This window comes from Pleurodeles waltl, chromosome 5, assembly GCF_031143425.1.
Source record: "Pleurodeles waltl isolate 20211129_DDA chromosome 5, aPleWal1.hap1.20221129, whole genome shotgun sequence".
Taxonomy (NCBI): Eukaryota; Metazoa; Chordata; class Amphibia; order Caudata; family Salamandridae; genus Pleurodeles; species Pleurodeles waltl.
Window position 1 is genome coordinate 700,489,501 of NC_090444.1, and position 21,321 is coordinate 700,510,821.

Here is a 21,321-nt window from a genome sequence, read left to right on the forward strand (position 1 = left end):
CACATGGATTTGCTAGTAAGCCCTCAGTGTTTTGTCGTAGTCTAGACTCACCACTAATAGAGGCATTGGTTATAGTGTGTGACCCACATTTCGCTGGATACTTCACAAATCCTGGCTTTTGTAACCGAGCTTCAACTGACTCCACACTTTATTGCTCCGTTCAGGAATTAGTGTGTGGTATTGTGGGCTGGCGAGTGAGCTAAGCACTGTTGTGTATTCCACGTTTGTTGTTAAAAGGAGCTGACAAGCTCTAGTTCCTTGCACAATTAAGATGCATGAATGTGGGCGGTGCCGGAGAGCACGGACAAGCCATGTGCCAGTTACAGTTCTAGCCCAGCTTTTACAGTGCCACCGAGAGGTTTGACTTCCAAGAAACCTCCCAGGCAGGCCCTTACCCACAGCGAGACAGCACTGCAGGAGGTCGGCAGAAGGGAGAATAAGATTTGTACACATCCCTGTGTCTCAACTAGCACATAATTACATTTGTTCTAATGAATAGTGGAGCGCACATCACCCTGAGGTGGACATTAGAGCGGACAGCCCTTTAGTGTTTCCCGCCTGCCCAGTCGTCATTTAGCCTCTGAGATTATACATGGCAGAGCGATATCCCCCCCTTAGACCTTGGTGATGTTATGTTTGGTGTTTATGAGGGCTCGCATTCCTGCTCTCCCTCTTTTTCGGCAGCAGCACCCACCTCAGCACATACTGGAATGATTAAGCAAGCTGAGGTACAGGGGGATCCTAACTCACGAGGCACAACATTTGCCCAAAGAAGAGAGATGTGGCTGCAAACTTCATGTCCTTGGACAACAGCGGTCCATGGGAAGAACAGGAATGTGACCCCCTTATCCGACAAAGGACAGTTGATATACTGACAACTGGTGGTTGGTTTTGGTTTGCTCCTTATTGCCAAAGGTGAAGCAACTCGAGAATTACATGGAGTGGCAGTGCCAATGCAAAACGGCAAGCCCTGGAAATACTACAAATTACTGTGATTTCCAGTAGGCCTGATTTCATTTCAGGATGGGTGTTAGCTTTTAGTCTTAAATAGCGCTGAATACTCGGAGTGCCTCTAAGTTAACCTGTGCATTTCTAAAAAAAAAAAAACTTACCACACAGTTTTTCTCAACAACTTTTCTGTTTTCTGATGTATAAATTTGGTCTCTGTCCCGAGAGCATGAGCTAGTGGTGGAAACGGTAAAATGGTTTTAGAGAAAACTAGAATAACTAGAGCAAAATTAAAGACAAATTAGTTAGAATTGACATAATAAATGCAATTTGATGGCAGTGTCCTCGTGCTACAGTCATACAAAAATGACAATTTACTGGTGTCAATATTAACGTACTTTATTTATCACTTGGTTTCATTCACTATTTTTTCTCTTTTTAATCTTATTGGTGCTTATGTTATACCTCTTACATTTTTCACTGTCTGTATTCTTCGATATACCCTCTTGATTTCTTTCTTTGATGGGATATCATGCTCTTTTGTTTCTTTCCTGATTGGATGCTTTTTAGTTTTCCGCTTCTTCTCCCTGCTTTTAGATTTTTAGGTCTGGCCTTTCAAGAATCTTTGCTGTCTCACCAAATGTTGTTTTTCAAAAACATGCATACATAATATACATACATGGTGGAACTTCTGGTAAGTACTGTCTGTTAAATTTCTATTCACGTTTTGCTTCTTCCCACCACAGGATAAAGCTTGTGGCAAATGAGCCAACTCACATTACCATTAGCTCCCATATGTTTGAGTGACTTGGGCACCTTGTTCACATCTGCCTGAAAATATGTTTCTTTCTCTTCATTGAAACGCTGGCTTTAAATCTTATAAAGTGCTTGCCTAACATTGTAGCTGCCTTGGATCGAGTGGTTGGTGAGGTGATAATTTACTCTTGTCTCCATCCCAAATATTAATAATAATAAAATAATAAAATGCATAGTACAGCGAAAGGCTTGTTATTAAAAAAAACACTCTTATAAATCAGCCACATTAACGTTTTTTTTCATTTTATATTTTTAACGCCTACTGCGGAGATGTTTAGTATGTAGCTTTTTATAGCATATGCTTGCAATAAAAAATAACCATTGCACAGCTTGCCAAAGCCAGATGTATTGACTTTGCCGATGCTTGTTTCATCTACATTCCCTTTTCACTATCGCATTTTCTCCTCGAGAGCTCCCTCTTGGCAGCACACACGTTTTGGCAGACATCGTAGACATTATTATGTAAACCATATTCAAGAACGCCTACTTGGCCCCATGCCATCCTTTCCAGCGGGAAGGAGAATTACAGTTCAGTTTCACGTATCTCTCAGCTGTTTCACGACATGTTGTGGGGCACCGTGGGAGAGTAGAAAATCTGCATAGTCCTTTCTTTCTCACGTCACGTGGTTGAGGGCAGGCATTGTAAGTGGATCATTTTCCATCTTTGAGGCACACTTCTGACAGCTTGTTGTGCGAAGGACTGAAGAGATAGAACAGGTTCAAAGAACAGAAAGAGTGGATCCCACATACAAAATCCCTATACAAAAAGACGGAATAATGCTCCTCTAGGTTTTTTCCTAGGTTTGAGTCGGTTTTCGACTTTTCTACGAACATCCCAGTGAGCAGCCCCTGGAAGTGTATGATAGTTGTTCCTTTGTGTTCATGCTAAGTTTTCACTGGGGTCAAATCTACTATGTCAATGTGGGGGCAATTGTGCATTTTCACATAAAACATATATGTATGTTTATATCCACACACCTACTGGCATCTGCCAGTAGTTATAGTGAGGGCCATGTTTCCATAGAAAAAGCGTTTTTGACTTGCCTATATCTTTGGCACCGTTTTTGATGAATCTTCACAATTTTTTTTAAAAAAAGCTTGCAGGTGATTCTTGTTGCACATAAAGATTTCGGGTGATCTGTCAAGCGGGAGCCGAGAAAAAGGAACGGGTTGAAAAAACATGTGTTTCCCATATTAATTCCCATAGGTGTTTTGAATACAACTACAGCCTGAACTCCAAGACGGAATTCTTCCAAATCTGGCAAAAGGGTAGCTTTCGGTACACAGATTACACTTTTTGTTATTTGGTGTAACTCCGTTCAGAAATGTAAGAGAAATTAAAGAAAATCCAAATTTGTATATCTAGGCCCGCGGATCCTCCCCGATGACTTCATAAATATTAAGTTTGTGTAGAGATCTGCAGAGCTCTGATTGGCTGCCAACACTTCAACCAGAAAGTGTTGGCATCCATCTTGGGACTCAGCTTCAGCCGAGTCCCTAAAAAAGTAAAAATAAATAAATGAAAAGGCACCAGGATAGGGACACCCTTAGCTCTGGTGCTGGGGTCCCAGAGGGACCCCGCCAGAGCAAATAAGCACAGCAGATTGGTGTCAACATTTTTTTTTTTTAAACAAATGCGGTCTCCCGCGCTTGTTTTAATAAAGCCCCCCGGGTGAGCCGTGTCATGGGGCATGTAAAAGCAAAATGCAGTCATCTGTGTTAGCACAGTATTTGTGTAAGTTAAATTGATACCCGTCTCATGTGCACGCAACTCTGTATTTTACCGGAATTGTATTTCATGTTGTAAGTTGGTCTTGGGGTTACCATTGTGTCTGTGTCACTACTGGCACAGTGACAGATCATCCTAGTGCGTTGTCCTACATTTCCCAGATTGCACCTGCATAGCAGTTGGCACCTCACATTAGAACATATCAACTGGATCCATTGCGGCTTTAGCACTAAGCCCCTTGCAGCAGGATTTATTCTTTCACCCATTATTTACCTTATAGTTACTAAGGATGTACACTTTGAATACGATTGTGCATGAGAATGCATTCCGTGCATGAGTTGAGCTCACGGACTGTGTGCTTAATTGCTTAATGGCATTTTATGACACTGATTGAAAGTATGTGACATCCATGTATATTTGTATTTTTTATGTACGCTAGTTTTGATTCTTAGCTGACATCGTGCAATTGCTGTTAATGTTAAGTTACATTTATTGTTCTATAAAGTGAACATGGTGGCTGCCTCCAGAGTTGTTAGCACTTTCACATTTTAGTCCATTGGTGATCTTCATTATCACTTGTATGTAAATACCACATGAGTTACTTTGGTTACCTACTGTGATTAAGGCTACGGCTCAAACGCGTTGATACGGACTATTTTGGTTGAATAAATCACTTATTGCATTCGGGTATTTTTTGTGGCATCCTTGACGTTTGGATGCAAGCAGTGGAATTACTTGATTTCCGGGACCAGACACAGATCGCTGAAACCTGTACCCTGAGACTCCGCAGTTAGATTTGCTCACCACATAGGTCTGTTTTTCTATAACTTTTGCCCTAAGGTAACTATAACTAGCACCCCCACCATGTACAGTTTTCTCCTAAAAAATGGTACTGCAAATATTACATTGATATTATCAATGATGTTATCAAAGATGTCATGAGTGCAATATGAGGTGTAATTAGCTGTGCATGGTGAGGGCTCAAGTTAGTTACCTTGGGGCACGAGTTATAGTTACTTGAAATAACTCTAACTGGTGAATTTCTATGGTTTTGTACATTTAAAATGTGAGCCTAAATATAATGTCCGTGTAACCTTTGTTTTTTTTAAGTGACATATATATATATATATATATATATATATATATATATATATATATATATATATATATATATATATATATATATATATATATATATATATATATATAAATATATATACACACACACACACACACACACACATATATACATATATATATGCTCATTTATCGGGGCTTTCTATATATATATATATATATATATATATATATATATATATATATATATATATAGATATACACACACACACACAAACACACATATATATACATATACACCTACTGGCAGTTGCCACCAGGTAGTTCTAGAGAGTTAGGACCTAGTTTGTATAGAAAAACGTGTTTTTACTTGCCTATATCTTTGGCGCCAGTTGACAAATCTTCACAAAATGTTCCCAAAAAATAGAAAGCTTACGTCCGCTGCTGACTGCAAAGTTTCAGGGTGATCGGTCGAGTGGGGGCTGAGAAAAAAGGGGGAGGTTTCCTCCATGTTAATTTCTGTAGGGATTTTGAACAGGAATAGCATACGAACCACTGGATGAATTTACACCAAATTTGGCAGAAAGCTAGCTCGTAGTCCAGAAAACACCCTTTTTATGGGCGAGCGCAAAGTGCTCTGTCCATAAAAGAAATCTCTTTGGGCTTCAAACCACGCCCTGGTCAAGTCAGTCTCTTTCATTGGTTCATGGGCTTGCTCTTTAAAATCTGCTTGCTTTCATTTGTGAAAGGCATACATACGTCATGCCTTTTCCGGTGTTTAGCCCGCCTACACAGCACCGGTAAACTACTAGAAACATACGAGGCTCGATGTTATGAGCCTGGTTTCTGGACTACTTTATCTGTTAATTGTCCCCACAGCGCGATCGCTCTCCGTTTTTTCGTTTTCAATTTCAGCCCGATCACGCTGCATTTTACATAGCGCAATCGCGCCGTGTTTTTTTTCTTTTAATTTGTGTGGCAAGAAAAGTTAGGTTAGGAGTTTACAAAGCAAATAGCTCCAACTCGAGCAAATGCGAACCCTGTTGCATTGAAAATGCTTGTTGTGATTTGGTGTAAATCCGTTCACTACTTTTCTAGTTATTAAATGAAAACCAAATTTAAATATATAGGGGCACGGACCTCCTTGGATCCTCCACAGATTCAGGGGAAAAGGAAGGCCCTGATTGGCTGGTTACAACCTGACAGAAAAGCTGTGGCTGTCATTTGTTTCTTGCATTGCCTGGGGGTGGGAAAAAACAGTGTAAAAACATATAAGTAGTCAGGATACAGGTATCTTGACCCCATAGGACACATGGAGGGTTCACTTAGGGATCCCTCACTGGCAAAAATTGCCCCTTTTTTCAGCCGATCAAGGGATTCGAGGATCCTTGTCTGACACTCCTCCAATCCTGGCAAAAACCATGACCCTGATAAGTTTGCTGCAACCTGACACAAATATTAACATGGGCATTAAAAAACCCGTAGAAATTCACTGAAAAAAACAAAGGTTAAAGGGACATTATAGTTAGGTTGACATTTTACTCATACATAACCATGGAAATTCAGCAGTTATAGTTATACCTAGACTTATCTGAAGAGAGTATAACTCGTGCCGGAAAGTAACTTTGGGCAACGAGTTATAGGGGGTTATTACAACTTTGGAGGAGGTGTTAACCCGTCCCAAAAGTGACGGTAAAGTGACGGATATACCACCAGCTGTATTACGAGTCCATTATATCCTATGGAACTCATAATACGGCTGGTGGTATATCCGTCACTTTACTGTCACTTTTGGGACGGATTAACACCTCCTCCAAAGTTGTAATAACCCCCATAGTTTCTTAACATACATCGGTAAAACATCACCTAACTATAATCTCCCAGTAACCTTTGTTTTTTTCAGTGAATATATATATATATATACATATATTTATATATATTTATACTCACTTACAGGGAATACCTGATAGAGACTTCTAGTTGCAGATTCCTTACTTTAGAATTTCTCCCAGGCGCCAGACAGGATCCGCCGAATTTTGTTCGAGAAGTACTTGTGTGCATCGTTAGGTGCGTCGGCCGACTCCGCGGGTGTCGTTGACATCGTGGTTGCCATGAGGACGTCGGGAGTCGTATATAGACGCCGCCTCAGCACGGTGATGTCAGTTCTTTTCTTTCCGCGCCACGCGCTGATCCAGAGAGGGCTACCTTGGTCAATTTATGACCGGCTTTGACACTTTTGTCAAGTTTTTGGAGTGTCAAGGATGTCCCCGAATAAAGGTTTAAAGCCGTGAGAGGTCTGTCACCGTATGATGTTGGTGACTGATCCGCACCGGGTCTGTTTGCGGTGCCTGGAGCGTGACCACGACCTGAAGTCGTGCTCCGAGTGCCAGGCCAGGCACTCGAAGGCCTTGAGGGAGTGCTCTCTCTCAAGCTTACTGCAGCCCGGTGCTCAACTTCACTCGAGAGCAAGGTCTTCAGACTGTTCGCGGAGTCACCACCACTTGCCGTCCTCCACGTCGGGTCACTCAGGTAGGAAGAAGTGGAAGAAGGCTAGGCATCCTTCGACTTCACCCCATCACTTGGCTGATGTGATATAGGAGGAGTGTTGACGCTCTAGGCCTCCGTCCTATGAGCCTACTTCTGGGTCCACTCTTTGTCTCCCCTACTTTCCGGGAGCTGGAGCGGCCCCTGCCCAATTGAAAGAATCCTATGAGGCCATGAGTCTCATTTTTGGGCAGTCCGGCCCACTTTCGGCACCTTTGGGCTCTGGAGGTTCAGCTGGGGGCCCTGCGGGTTCTGTGCCAGTGGCTCCAGCCACTGAGATCCCCTGTGGATCTGCTACTGGATCCGTACCAACACCGGTCATACCTTTGAGACCTTCCCTGGCACCGGTTCAGCCGCTGACGCTCCCAACGTCAATTTTGCCCACGGTCGACGTCGACCCGATCCTAATCCCGACGACTCAGAGTTGGAGTGGCATCGGCTCACGATGCCCTCTTCTTCGATGGGGTCTATTCACCCTAGTTTGGACTCAGACCCTTAGTTACATGGGTATGAATACAGGGAAGGATTGCAGAGGTCCCTGGACCCCTGTGAATACGAGGATGACCCTAATATAGACTGGGCACAGGAACTGGGCAAGGGTCGTGGTCTAGATACTTCTCCAGACACTGGCATGCTTTCTCCTCCTACCATGGCTACGGCGGAGGGAGCCTCTTATTTTATGGTGGTGAGTCAGGCGGCTGACGTCCCGGGCCTTGAGCTGCCTACTGTTGAAGTCAGTTCTCATCTCCTGACGGAGGTGCTTCAACTAAGGGCGTCAGCATCTGGGTCGCTCCTTCCTTTCAATTAAGCTCTCACTGATGTCCTTCTGGGTTCATGGTCCAGACCCAGCACAGGGGTTCCTGTGAACAGGACGATTTCTCGCTGCCATTGTCCGGCCCCGAATGACCCTAAATTCCTGTCCCAGCACCCCACACGTAAGAGCCTTGTTATCCAGACATCCTCATCATCTGGCGCATTCCCTTCCGCACCTCCGGATCTGAAATCAAAGAGATTGGACCAACTTTGGAAGATGTTTGCTTCCTCTAGTCTGGCTTGGCGGTCATTGAAAACCATGTGCCTTTTGGGCTGTTATACTCACTCCCTGTGGGATACGGTTGTGCACATCTTGCCGCAGATACCGTGGGAGGCTTGGACTATCATCTCCCAAGCAGTTGCTGATGGGAGAGACACAGTGAATTTCTCTATTCGATGTGGGCTGGACACGATCGACTCTCTGGGTAGATCAGTTGTATTGATAGTGGCCTTGATGCACCACGCCTGGTTGAGGACATTTGGTTTCCCAGGGGATGTCGAACAGACCCTTATCGACATGCCCTTCGGTGGCACCTGTCTCTTTGGAGACAAGGTGGACTCAGCGCTTGAGAGGTTCAAGGACTCTGGGGCTATGGCTCGGTCACTCGGCCTTTCAACTGCCCTTCATCCCCAGCAGTACAACTTTTGCCCCTTTCGTGGCCACGGAAGGGGCTCCCTGTTGCATCCCTTTTCCAGTCACCGTGCCACCCATGCTGTTCAGCCACTGCATGGCCGGGATGCAGAATTCCACTGGCTTGTGGGACAGGGAACCAAAGGTATGTCTAGTCCACCCTCACCCCCGCTGTAGCCTCCAAGCCTTCCTAGTCTGTCCCCATACTCTAGACCAGTTGGCGGAAGGATTCGCCATCACCTGCCCTACTGGAAATCCATCACTACGGACAGGTGGGTTTTGTAGGTCATCCGAGGGGCTATTCCCTCCCTGTGGCAAAACGAAATGTGAAGACCGACGCGGGAGTCGGTAATCCAATAGGTTAGTGTTGTTTATTGTTTAGGAATGTAGATTTGTGTTTGTTGGTTTTCTCTCTTTGTCCCTCCGTCTTTCTCTGTGGGGCTACTTCGGTTCCTGGTTCTTAACCTCTTTCTGGTTTCTCTCCGTTTCATAGGTCTCCCGGGAAGCGCATGCGGAGAAAAGAAGGAAAATAGCGGTAAGTGATTTGATTGTTTTCTCTTTTCCTAACTGTTCCTTGCTGTCCCTCTTCTTCTGTCTCTTCTTTCTTTTCTCTCTCTCTCTGTTTTCTGTGCTCTCCTTCTCTGTATTAGCCTCTTCTTTTCTTTCCCTTCTTGTCAAGGTTTTTTCCTTAGTCTTTTCCTGTTTTATGTTCTCTTTCTGCACTCTTTCTTCTGGGGTACTGGCGACTGATCTTTACCGGATTTTCCCTTTCTGTAAGGGTATGACCTGGTGCCCGTCTTATTTCCTATATATATGCTATTCTGAGATTCCCCTCACCTCACCCGTGCTCCCTTGTTTCTTATGTTTGTTCCACCCGTCCTTCCTTGTTTCTTGTGTCTGCTCCACCCGTCCTCCCACGTTTCTTGTGTCTGCTCCACCCGTCCTCCCTTGTTTCTTGTGTCTGCTCCACCCGCCCTCCCTTGTTTCTTGTGTCTGCTCCACCCGTCCTCCCTTGTTTTTTGTGTCTGCTCCACTCGTCCTCCCTTCCCCGGACTACGACGCTTTCACACACCTGGGTCTGCCACGCTTCTCCAGAAGCGTGGCGGGCTGTTGCGCTCTGCCTCCCAGGTCACCGTGTTGTTCCAGTCTCCTTCGTGGTCCTCCTTGTCCGTATTTCTCCGGTCGCGGAAAAATCTCTTTCCTGGACCCCAGATCCTCCGATCTGGGGTTCTCGCCTCGGTGTCCTCTTGGCCTCTCGTTCCTTCGTCCCACTCCTCCACTCCTAGGGCTGCCTTCTCTCCCGACTCCTTCTCCTCGTTAGGTCCCGACACGACCTTCTTATTTCCTCGCCTTCCTGCATCGCCCCGGTCGCGCTACTCTCATTGGTGGAGAGTCCGTGGTGTTCCAGCACACCACAGGCAGTGGCAGCACAAGTCTGCAGGGTGTGCAGGCAGGGTCCGGCCAGCCCATCACATTCCCCTTCAAGCCTGCCTCTCCGGCCATGCCTCCATCCTACTGCTGACTACTGGAGGATCACTGGGACTTCTCCGTGAGGAAGTCGCATCTCTCTTGCCAAGGGAGCCGTAGAGAGGGTCCCTGCACCAAAAGTAGGCCGTGGTTGTTATTCCTGCTACCTTCTGGTGCCCAAAAAGGACAAGGGCTTATGTCCTATCCTAGACCTTCGGGCCCTTAATCTCTTCCTCAAAAAGGAGAAGTTCAAAATGCTCACCCTGGCTCAGGTCCTGTCTGCCTTGGACCCAGGAGACTGGATGGTGGCGTTGGACTTGCAGGATGCTTATTTCAATATCCCTGTCTTGCCTGCCCACAGACGTTACCTACGATTCGTGGTAGGTCATGAGCACTTTCAATTAATATCATCCCGAAAAGCAAGTCCAGGATGTTCAGGCTATGATTCCGATGTTTCAACCTGTATCCTGGGTTTTGATAAGAATGACTCTGAGGCTGCTGGGCCTCATGGCCTCCTGCATCCTGCTAGTGACTAATGCCAGATGGCATATTGCAGGCTCTGCAGTGGGATTTGAAGTTCCAGTGGGCGCAGCATCAGGAAAATCTCTACTACTTGGTCTAGATATCAGAGGGGACTGAGAAAGACCTGCAGTAGTGGCTTTTGAATCAGGATTGGGTCAATGGCAGATCCCTCTCCCTTCCCCAACCAGATCTGTCATTAGTGACAGATGCATCACTCCTGAGTTGGGGCGGCCACATGGGAGAGACCGAGATCAGAGGTTCTCGGTCTCCGGTGGATTCTGAACTCCATATCAATCTTTTGGAGCTCTGGGCAATCAGGCTTGCATTGAAAATATTCCTTCCCTCTCTCCAAGGAAAAGTGGTGCAGGAGTTCACAGACAACAATACCGCCATGTGGTACTGCAACAAACAGGGCAGAGTGGGGTCCTGAACCCTTTGCCAGGAGGTTCTGCGCCTCTGGACATGGCTGGCAGATCAGGGCATTTCCTTGGTGATTCAGTACCTGGCGGGCTTCTCGAAAGCCAGAGCAGATGAACTCACCTGTCGATGCACAGCCGATCACGAATGGCGTCTCCATCCAGAGGTGGCACAAGGTCTCTCAGCAGCAGGGAGAGCCTTGGTTAGATATGTTCGCCTCCATAGAGAACGCGCAATGTCATCTGTTTTGTGCATTGGAGTTTCCAAGACAGCACTCGCTCTGCAATGTTTTTTGTCATGAGTGGCACTCCGGCCTCCTTTCTGCCTATACCACTTCTGTCCAGAGATCTGAAGAAGATCAAGAACGATTGGGCCCAAGTAATCTTTGTGGCTCCAGACTGGGCACAGAGAGTATGGTATCCAGAGCTACTGAGCATGGTCACCGATCCTCCACTCAGACTGCCCCTTGGGGAGGATCTTCTGTCGCGCCAGCAGGGGGATGGTTCTCCACACTAACCTGTCCAATCATCGCCTTCATGCATGGAAATTGAGTGGCGACAGTTGACGGCTTTTGACCTTGCACCTAAAGTCTATGATGTTATCTTGGCAGCCAGGCGTCCTTCCACCAAAACGGTATATGCCTGTCATTGGCATAGATTTGTGGCATGGTGTACCAACAAGTCTGTTGATCCCCTCTCTGCTCCTCTCTCTGAGGTTCTTTTGTTCATTCTTTCTTTGGCCCAGTGTAGGAAAGTACCCTCTTTCTTGGCATGGTTACCCCTATTTTCTGCCTGTTGTCAGTATGTTTGACTGTGTCTACTGGGTTCCTGCTAACCAGGACCCTAGTAGTTTTGCTCACTCCTCTAAAGTGTACCTTTTTCTTTCCACAATTGGCATACTGGTCCCTAGTATATGGTACCTAGGTATCCAGGGGATCCCTATGTGCTACCCATAGGGAGCCCATGCAAAGGGTTCTGCAGGCCTGCCATTGCAGCCTCCATGAAATGGGTGCATGCACCCATTCTCACGACAGGTCACTACACTGGGGCCAGATGTAGGTAGGTTTCCTTTTGCAAGGTGCAAATTGCGAGTCCCAGCGACTCGCAATTTGCACCTCGCAAAAGGAAATGCAGAAAGGTGTCTCAGACACCTTTTGCGACTCGCTATGGGGTCGCAAAGACCCACCTCATAAATATTTATGAGGTGGGTCGCAGTTTGCGACCCCATAGCGAGTCTAGGCACTCACGGGGATGGTGGCCTGCTGGAGACAGCAGACCACCATGTCCGTGACTGCTTTTCAATAAAGCAGGTTTTTTTTTTCTCTTTGCAGCCCGTTTTCCTTAAAGGAAAACGAGCTGCAAATAGAAAAAATACCGAAACCTTTTAGTTTCGGTTTTTTTCAGAGTAGGCAGTGGTCCATAGGACCACTGCCTGCTCTGAAAAAATATTATTGTGAGCATTCACAAAGGGGAAGGGGTCCCATGGGGACCCCTTCCCGTTTGCAAATGAGTTACCATCCACTTCAAGTGGATGGTAACTGCGAGTTGATTTGCGACCGCTTTCGCGGTCACAAATCAACTCTACATTGCGGTGCGACTCGCTAATAGGAAGGGAACACCCCTTCCTATTTGCGAGTCTGAAACACATTTTGCGAGTCGGTACCGACTCGCAATATGTGTTTCTGCATCGCGTGAGGGCATTAGCGCCTCGCAAACGGCGTTTTTCGCCGTTTGCGAGGCGTTACTGCCTTCCTACATCTGGCCCATGGTCACTATAGGTCACCCCTATGGTAGGCCCTCTCAGCTCAGAGGGCAGAATGCAGGTACATGTGTGTGAGCACACCCCTGCACTAGCAGAGGTGCCCCCAAAAACTCCAGATCCATTTTCCTGGACTTCGGGAGTGCGAGGACGACATTTTACGCGTGTACGGGACAGAGGTCACTACCTATGTCCAGCTACATAATGGTAACTCCGAACCTGGGCATGTTTGGTATCAAACATGTCGGAATCATACCCCAATACTGTTGCAAGTATTGGAAGTATGATTCCATGCACTCTGGGGGCTCCTTAGAGGATCCCCAGCATTGCTACCACCCGTCTTACAAGGTTTTCTGGGCAGCGCAGCTGCTACCACGCATCGGACAGGTTTCTGCCCTCCTGCTGCTTGATCTGATCAAGCCCAGGAAGGCAAAACAAAGGATTCCCTTTGGGAGAGGGGGTAACAGCCTTTCCCTTTGGAAATAAGTGTGACTAGCTTGGGAGAGGTAGCCTCCCCAAGCCACTGGTTTGTTTGAAGGGCACATTTGGTGCCCTCCATGCATAAACCAGTCCATACCAGTTCAGGGACCCCCAATCCTTGCTCTGGCACAAAACTGGACAATGGAAAGGGGAGTGATCACTCCCCTGACCATCACCACCCCAGTGGTGGGGCCCAGAGCTCCTCTAGAGGGTCTCAGGGTTCTGCCATCTTGTTTCCAAGGTTGGCAGGGACTTCTGGGAGCATCTGAGTGGCCAGGTCAGGCAGGTGACGTCAGGGTCCCCTCCTGATAGGTGCCTACCTGGTTAGGTGACCAATCCCCCTTTCAGGGCTATTTAGGGTCTCTCTCTTGGGTGGGTCCTCAGATTCGGCTTGCAAGATTCCAGCAGGACTCCCCCACAACCTCTACTTTGACTTCTGGCCACTGGCCACTTTCCCTCCAGGAAATGACAAGTGCTTTTACAATGAAGAAGACTCTTCTTTAACTTTGTTTCCACGTCTCCTGCCAGCTCTGCAACATTTCCTTGGCCATGCATCCTCAAAAGACTGCAACTCTTCAGCCTGCACATGAAGAAGAGGCAATCTCCCTTCGAGTGAATGATTCACTTCCCTGCAACTGCTGGCACCTTCAACAAGCGACAACCGGCTGCGTGGATCCCCTCTCCTGCTGAGCTGTGTGGATCCTGCACCACGGTGGTAGTCCAGAGTAGTCCTCTTGGTCCTCTCTGCCAGCTGTCCAACTTTGGTGGAGGTACGCCTTTGCCTTCCCACGCAGGAGAATATCCCTGTGCACTGCGTTCGCTTGTAGCTGCCAAAGCTTGTTTGCATCTCCACCAAGGGATTTTCAGGCAACGTGTAGCTTCAGCACTCCATCCTGCAAAGCACAGCCTCCTGTGTGGTTCTTCTGAGCGTGGAATCCTTTTTTTGTAGTGCTGCGTGGGCTCCGTCTGCGGCTCATGTGTCCCCATCCTGTGGGACTCCTGTGGGTGCTGCCTCTGTTCCTATGGAGTCTCTGTTACACTGAGGGTCCCCTGTGACTTCTCCTCCTGGGTTGAGTCCCCCTGGGCCTTGCTGGTCAATGGCAGCCCCTCTTTTCTACTAACTGCAAGTTTGCATTTGCCAAGGCTTGTTGGTGGAATTTCTGCACCGACACCTGTCTGCAATCTTCCTGCCAGCGTGGGACTTCATCTTCATCCATCAAGAACTCTTCTTCGGACCAAGGGCTGCAGTCCTGACCTGTTCTTCATCACTGACGACCAACTCCTGTATCCACAGCTAGGTGGGTAGTAGCTCCTACTCCTCCTGGACTCCAGTGTGACTTTTGGACTTGGCCCCCTCTCCCCACAGGTCTTCTTTCTTCAGGAATCCACTGCTGGTTTTCGTGCAGTCTTCTCTGGGTGTCTTATTTTAATTCTTTTCCTCCTTGTGGGTGGTTTGGGGAAAATCCATTGTTTTACTCCTGCATTCCTGGTCGCTGGGGGTACTGTGTTACTTACCTCTGTGGCTTTCTAGTACTCCCAGCTCCCTTCTATACATTTTACTTACCTAAGTGGAGGTACCGTATTCGCATTCCATTTTTTTGTACATGGTTTGTGCTCCCCATAGGGTCACTATTGGGTATTGCTATTTGCACTGTCTAAACTTTTCTATGTCTGTTTCTGTTTACAAGTGTATATATTTAGTTTATTACTTACCTCCTAAAGGTGGGTCACCTTTTCTAGTATTTTGTGTTGATTTGTTCCAAAAATAAAGTACCTTTATTTTTGTGCAACTGAGTGTTTTCTTTCATGTGTGTGAGTGCTGTGTGACTACAGTAGTATTGCATGAGCTTTGCATGTCTCCTAGATAAGCCCTGGCTCCTAGACACTGCCTACTTTTAACCATGAGGGTATACATGGACCTGGTATAAGGTGTAGGTACCATAGATACTCAACACACACCAGGGCAGCTTCCTACACCCAGCAGGGCTCTGCTTTGGGCACCCTTTAAGGATACTTATCGACTATCTAAGCCTTTCTAAGATTGCCTGATCAACTTTCCCTTTTTAAGTCTCCTATCGATGGTAGATTTCTGAAGGGTATCACCCATTTATTTCCTCCCACTCCGTTTATCATGCCTAGGGAGACCTCAATCTTGTCCTTACATACTTGATCTGTGATCCTTTTGAGTTGTTACACAATTGTCGCCTACGGCTCCTTCCTTTGAAATCTGTTTTTTTTGTTGCCATCACCTCTGCTCACAAAGTGAGTGAGCTTTAGGCTATTTCTTCCAACACCTCATTTTTATGGGCGAGAGCAAAGCGTTCCGTCCATTCTGTAATCTCTCTTTGGGCTTCAAACCACGCCCATGTCACTTCAGTCACTTACACTGGTTCGTTGGCTTGCCTTTTAAAATCTGCTTGCTTTCATTTGTGAAAGGCATGCATATATCATGCCTTTTCCGGCGCTTAGCCCACCTACACAGCACCGGTAAACTACTAAAAACATGCGAGGCTCGATGTTTTCAGCCTGGGGTCCGGACTACTTTATCTGTTTATTTTCCATGCAGTGCGATCGAGCTGCATTTTACATAGCGCGAGCGCGCTACGTTTCTTTTTTCTTTACAACGCTAATAGCTCTACCTCGAGCAAATGCGAGACCCGTTGCATTGAAAATGCTTGTTGTCTGTGCTCCCTGAGAAAGTGGTGTTACGCATTAGGGCCTCATTCCTTCCCAAAGTAGTTACACCTTTTAATGTCGGTGAGTCCATCACTTTGCCTACTTTTTACGCACCTTCACATCCTTCTCATGAAGAGGAGAGACTTCACCGCCTGCCCCCAAAAAAAGCGTTGGCGCTCTACCTCAATTATAGCAAAGATTTCCAGATGGAGATCAACTCTTTGTTGGATATGTGGGTGCGAAGAGAGGGAAGGCAGTGCAAAAGCGAACCATCTCATGATGGGTACTACTCTGCATCAAAATGTGCTACGCTTTGGCAAAGAAGCAGCCCCAGAGGGCTTGCGTGCTCATTCCACCAGATCAACTGCTGCTAACACAGCATTGGCACGTGGATATCTGCCAGGCATCCCTGCACACGTTTACTAAACATTACTGCCTGGAAGTCAGGTCCGCAGGGACGGCTACTTTGGTTGTTCTGTGCTACAGGACTTCCTAGTATCATGTTGGTTCGCAGCCCACCACAGAGGATGGCATTGGTTGGGTATCTATTCTAAGGTAAGGAATCTGCAACTAGAAGTCTCTATCAGATGAAAAAGTTACTTACCTTCAGTAATGATTTATCTGGTAGAAATATATTCTAGTTGCAAATTCCTTACCGACCCACGCACCTTCCCCGCTTGCGAAATGATTTCTAGGGTCAGGGATTCCCCTTTTACGGCTTTCGCTCTTGCGCACCATTTTCAGTGTTCTTCATGGCTCTGCTCTTTGGCGTGGAAAGTCGTGAAAACAAAACTGATGTCACCGTGGTGAGACGGCATCTGTACGACTCCTGATATCATCACAGCGACCACGACACCAACGATGCTCCAGGAGTCACCCGACGCCCTCTAACGACGCGCAAGGGTACTGCTCAAACAAAAATCTGCAGATCCAGTGTGACGCCCAGGGGAAATTCCAAGGTAAGGAATCTGCAACTAAAATATGTCTCTATAAGATAAATTGTTACCGAAGGTAAGTAACTTGTTCTTTAGCTCTCCATCCACAAGTATGTTATTTGGGTAATTTACATTTTCTTTCAGCATTTAGTATGGATAAATTGGTCAGCCATTGGCTAACTACATCATGAGTGATTCTCAAGGAGCACAGCCACACACAAAGTAGTTTCCTCTAGTGCTAGGCATTACTATAGCAAAGTATGAATTTTAAGACCAAAAAAGTATTTTTTGGCTTTTAACCAATATTTTTGTTTTTAAATTGATGACGGCCCAGCATTTCCCCAACATAAAGTTTGGTAAACAAAAAAAAAACGACAAAACAAGAATTGACAAAGCCAAAAGGAGAGCAGCCAAGGTTATACCTTTTGGCTTTGCTAATGCTTGTTTCTCTTTCACATGAAGAGGGTTTGGCTATGGAAAAACTGCTGCCTCTCTGTGCTCCAAAAACATTATGGTGTTTGGAAGAATTGTTACTCCCCATTTACAGTCTTACATGAGTTTTTTTAATGGAGCCAGTGTAGATGTGTAAATGGAATTATGGGCCTCATTACGACTTTGGTTGTTGGGACTCCGCAGGGAGGAGGCAGTGGTCAAGCTGGCGACCTCCCCCCTTTGTATTACAGTTTGTCCACCGGGTTGACCGGCGGAAACATTGTATTACTATGCTTCTGCCGGTCAGCCCGGTCGAGACAGTACCATACACTGGCCTTGGCTCCTTTAAGGGAGAAAAGGCCAATGCCATCACACAACAGCACCCTCGGAATGTGCGCATTCCAAGGGTGCTGGCAGGGGGGTCTCCCAGCACTGGCATTCCGCGAGCCTTTCCATAGCGGTTAAACTGCCATTAAAAGGCTGGCGCAAAGTGGACTCGTGATCAGCACGACGGTGCCCCATGGGTACAGCCGTGGCTGACCACAACTTCGACTGCTGCCTCCCCATCGGGATCAGTGATCCCGGCAGTCGCCTGGTGGTTCTACACTAGGGTTCTCATCTGGCCGTCGGACCACCAGAAGTGCGGCAATCCAACAGCAAGTTTGATGATCGCAAGACCCCCAGGGGCCTCGTAATAAGGCCGTAAATCTCCACTGGAATTAATTGAGAATGCTTTTTCTATGGCTAATCCCCTTCGTCCCCTCCTGAAACCTTAGGTTCCCATTACAAACCCCAGTGATTGTGAAAATCACTATATTTCCAGGACTATATATCCAAGGCGAGTGTGATTTATGGTTGAAAAATTCTACAAATTTTACAATTTAGAATTATAATTTAAATGTTGGCCACCTGTGTTTTATTTATATGAAAGATGTTTCTGGGTGGGACCCACTGATGGTAGAATAACATTGCACCATTTTTTTTTTTCTATTGAGGGAAGTACCATTTTTAACCCAGCAATCCAGCAAAACAACATTCTCGGGATATCTCAGAAAAAAGTGATTGTCTTAAGTAAGGTCGCATTTTGACTTGCTCCTTGAATCGACAGGGTGAATAGCTATTCATACGAAGATCGTAGTAAAGTTATGTCACAAAACAAGCTGGAACCAGCAGGCTATATGTGGACTATAGAATTCTAAGCTACAATTTCCAAAGTGCACTTCTGGTAAAGAACCTTCACAGCGCATGTGGTAAGAAATAATAACCGAGGAGGCCGCGCCTGCTTGCCCCCAAACGGGTATAACTGGAACCTTTACCATGGAAGTGAGCTAAAGAGTTCAGCAATCGATGAGGTCAGAGCCTTTTGGTGCTCCCAGGATGCCCTTTGCCCCGCGTTATCCATCACTGACCGCTCTAATCTATTGAGAGGAATTCCTGCGGAACTGCCATGCAGCCAGGCAGGTTCCCTTCATCTGGAGAGACAAGACAAAGCAAGTGGCTGCTTTGCATCTGGGATTTGTTTAGCCGGTTTCTCTATAGAAGGGACAGCTGCAGAAGTGGAAAGTGAAGCGGTGGCTCGCTGCAGTGTGATATTTGCCTTTCAACCATCTTCGAGAGCCAAGAGATTCAGAGAATGAATAGAGCAAGTATACATGGTGAACCACTGCAAGTTTAAGCAATCTACCCCCTGAATACTGGAACATTAAAGTCTCTGTTGCGTTAGAGTAGATCGTGTAGAATCATAGCAAATCCCGAGTATTTGTTTTTTTAAGTTTCTTAAGTTTTAGCATGACTGATACTGCCCATCAACTCCCAGGGCAAAGCGCAAGTTGAACACTTCAGAGGATATCAGCCCTCAAATAAAAAAGCCCCTCATCAACTCCGGTCGGCCCTAAAACTTGCTCTGTACCCTTGCAACCTAGTATCAGAAGTAACATGCCTTGTTGTGAAACCAGAACTATAGGTCCAACGTGCAAAGCCCTTTTGTGATCACAAACCCTACAATTTGGGAAATCACAATGTTTGCGAACGAAAAAAGGCTTTTTTTTCTACGTGCTAAATTTATTTTGTGATTCATTCAATTAGGAGGAGGTGTGAAAAGAGCTTCCCATTTAAACTGCTTGTCTCGATTGTGTGTATTAATGGGTTACGGTCGCAAATAAAATCATGATTAGTTACTGATACCTGTTCGGAGGTGGTAACTGATTGTTGTCAATTTTGGTAGAGTAGGCAGTGATACAGGGGGACACAGCCTGTTCCCCTGATGTTTCCCAAACGGGAAACATTTTTGAAATTAAAAAAACACAGCATTAATTAATTTAAGGCAGATGGGCTGCATCTAAAAAAAATCAATGTCTGAATGCAGATACAGGGTGGTCTGCTGTTCCTTAAGAGCCACTATCGCTGTGTTTGTAGCTAACCACAGGGGGGCACAAATAGCAACCTGCCTAATTAATATCCAATAAGCAGGCCATTCTGCCACTCCGTGTGAATGGAGATTTTGCGTTGCAACCTATTAGTACAAAGGTCACATTGCGAAATCAGAGACAGGTCATAAAACGGTGGTAGTTAATTTGTGAACACATTTTCGGCCTGTGTTTTATTACATCAAGCCCGTGGTTCGGTAATAACTCATCATCACTTTCAGTAACCTCATCCAAGCGGAATTCTAAATTATCCTGAGGAACAAGAGAGGAGTTTGGGGAAACCTTGTCCATACCACTGACCTAATTTGTATGTAACTCTGTGTCCCATTGTTCTATCTTTTGATGGAATAGATGGTCAATGAGTCATACACTGGCATCAACCCAAACGTATAATTCATTGCTTCAGTCATACACTGTCATCCGAGATATAAGTCTTTATTGCTGGATGAATCCTGAGACCTTTCCTGTACGATGTTGTGAGGAAAATTCTGATAATGGGCCATGGCAGCTTCTGGGGTCGACATACTACAGTCAGAACAATTACTAGACATAATCGTATTAATAATAACTGCTGTTTACTTATTTCTTAATTCCTCTGTTTTTGCCATTTCTAAGTGCAGGAAATAGGACCCAATTTGATAGTACTCAGTTTATCAGCTTTGAATGGATGAAGAGTTTTGAAACTTGTGACGAGAGATCTCTCTGATAGCATCAATGAGCATGTCATAAATGTCTGAAAAAGTGCAGCTGTTCAGTTCCAATCAAGTAGTGCAGGCCCGTTGCACACAGCCGTTCATACACTGGACCTGATATACATAGAGAAACCTCCATAGTGTAAGCTCGCCGACAAACCTGATAACACCACTTTCTCATATACCCCCCCCCACACACACACACACACACACACACACTTCTTAAAAGTCAGTCAACAGAATCCTTCTCAGTCAAACATATTAAAATGTCAGTGCTTAGGGATTTGAAGCAACCTTTAGTATTATCCCTTCAAACTCCCACCCATCAATGTGCCACTCTTCTCAGAACACTGATCAAAGATATTTTCTGGCATATATCACCCACTGACGAGCTTGTCCCATTGTCATAGTTTGACTCTCGCTCTAGGCAAAACCGCTTGTTTAAGAATTAAAGTACTTATGTTTGTAGGTGACTAGGCCAATTCTACAACAAGTCGCCGCTGTCATCCCAATCCTCCCGGCTCACAAGCAGTACCTCACCAAAAACCCAAACAGTAAAAGGTGATTTGTGGCAGCCTTTACGCATAGACTCATGAGTGCAACATCTCTGGGAGGTCATGGTTAAACAGAGATTACCCCTTGCTCACATAAGCAGCATGTCTCAGTCAAGCACAGGCAACAAAGGAGATGCAGTGAAGTTTTCAATAGGTTTTATTAAAAAGACTGCAATCTACGACAAGTTGCATGGGCTGCAATGATTAGGATAATGAACAATGCAAGGAACAGAATGGTAAAAACAAGTGTCATGAATACAAAGACCCCAACCATCTTGCAATAACATAAGATGTGAAATAGATGTGAAATAGGCCCTGCTACCCTAGCATGATGAACCTAATCTCTAACCTAAAGAGAGCTAGGTGTGTTAAACCTAACCTACCAGTACCATGTCAATGAGAAG

At 45.9% G+C, this 21,321-nt stretch overlaps 1 long non-coding RNA gene across 1 annotated transcript in view; it reads left to right on the plus strand.

The window, feature by feature from the left end:
* Positions 1 to 21,321, plus strand: part of LOC138297303 (uncharacterized) — a 402,801-nt gene that overhangs the window by 340,828 nt on the left and 40,652 nt on the right. The window contains exon 2 of the long non-coding RNA XR_011204010.1: positions 9,052 to 9,093. This is a non-coding gene — a long non-coding RNA (uncharacterized lncRNA). The remainder of the gene's footprint in view (positions 1 to 9,051; positions 9,094 to 21,321) is intronic.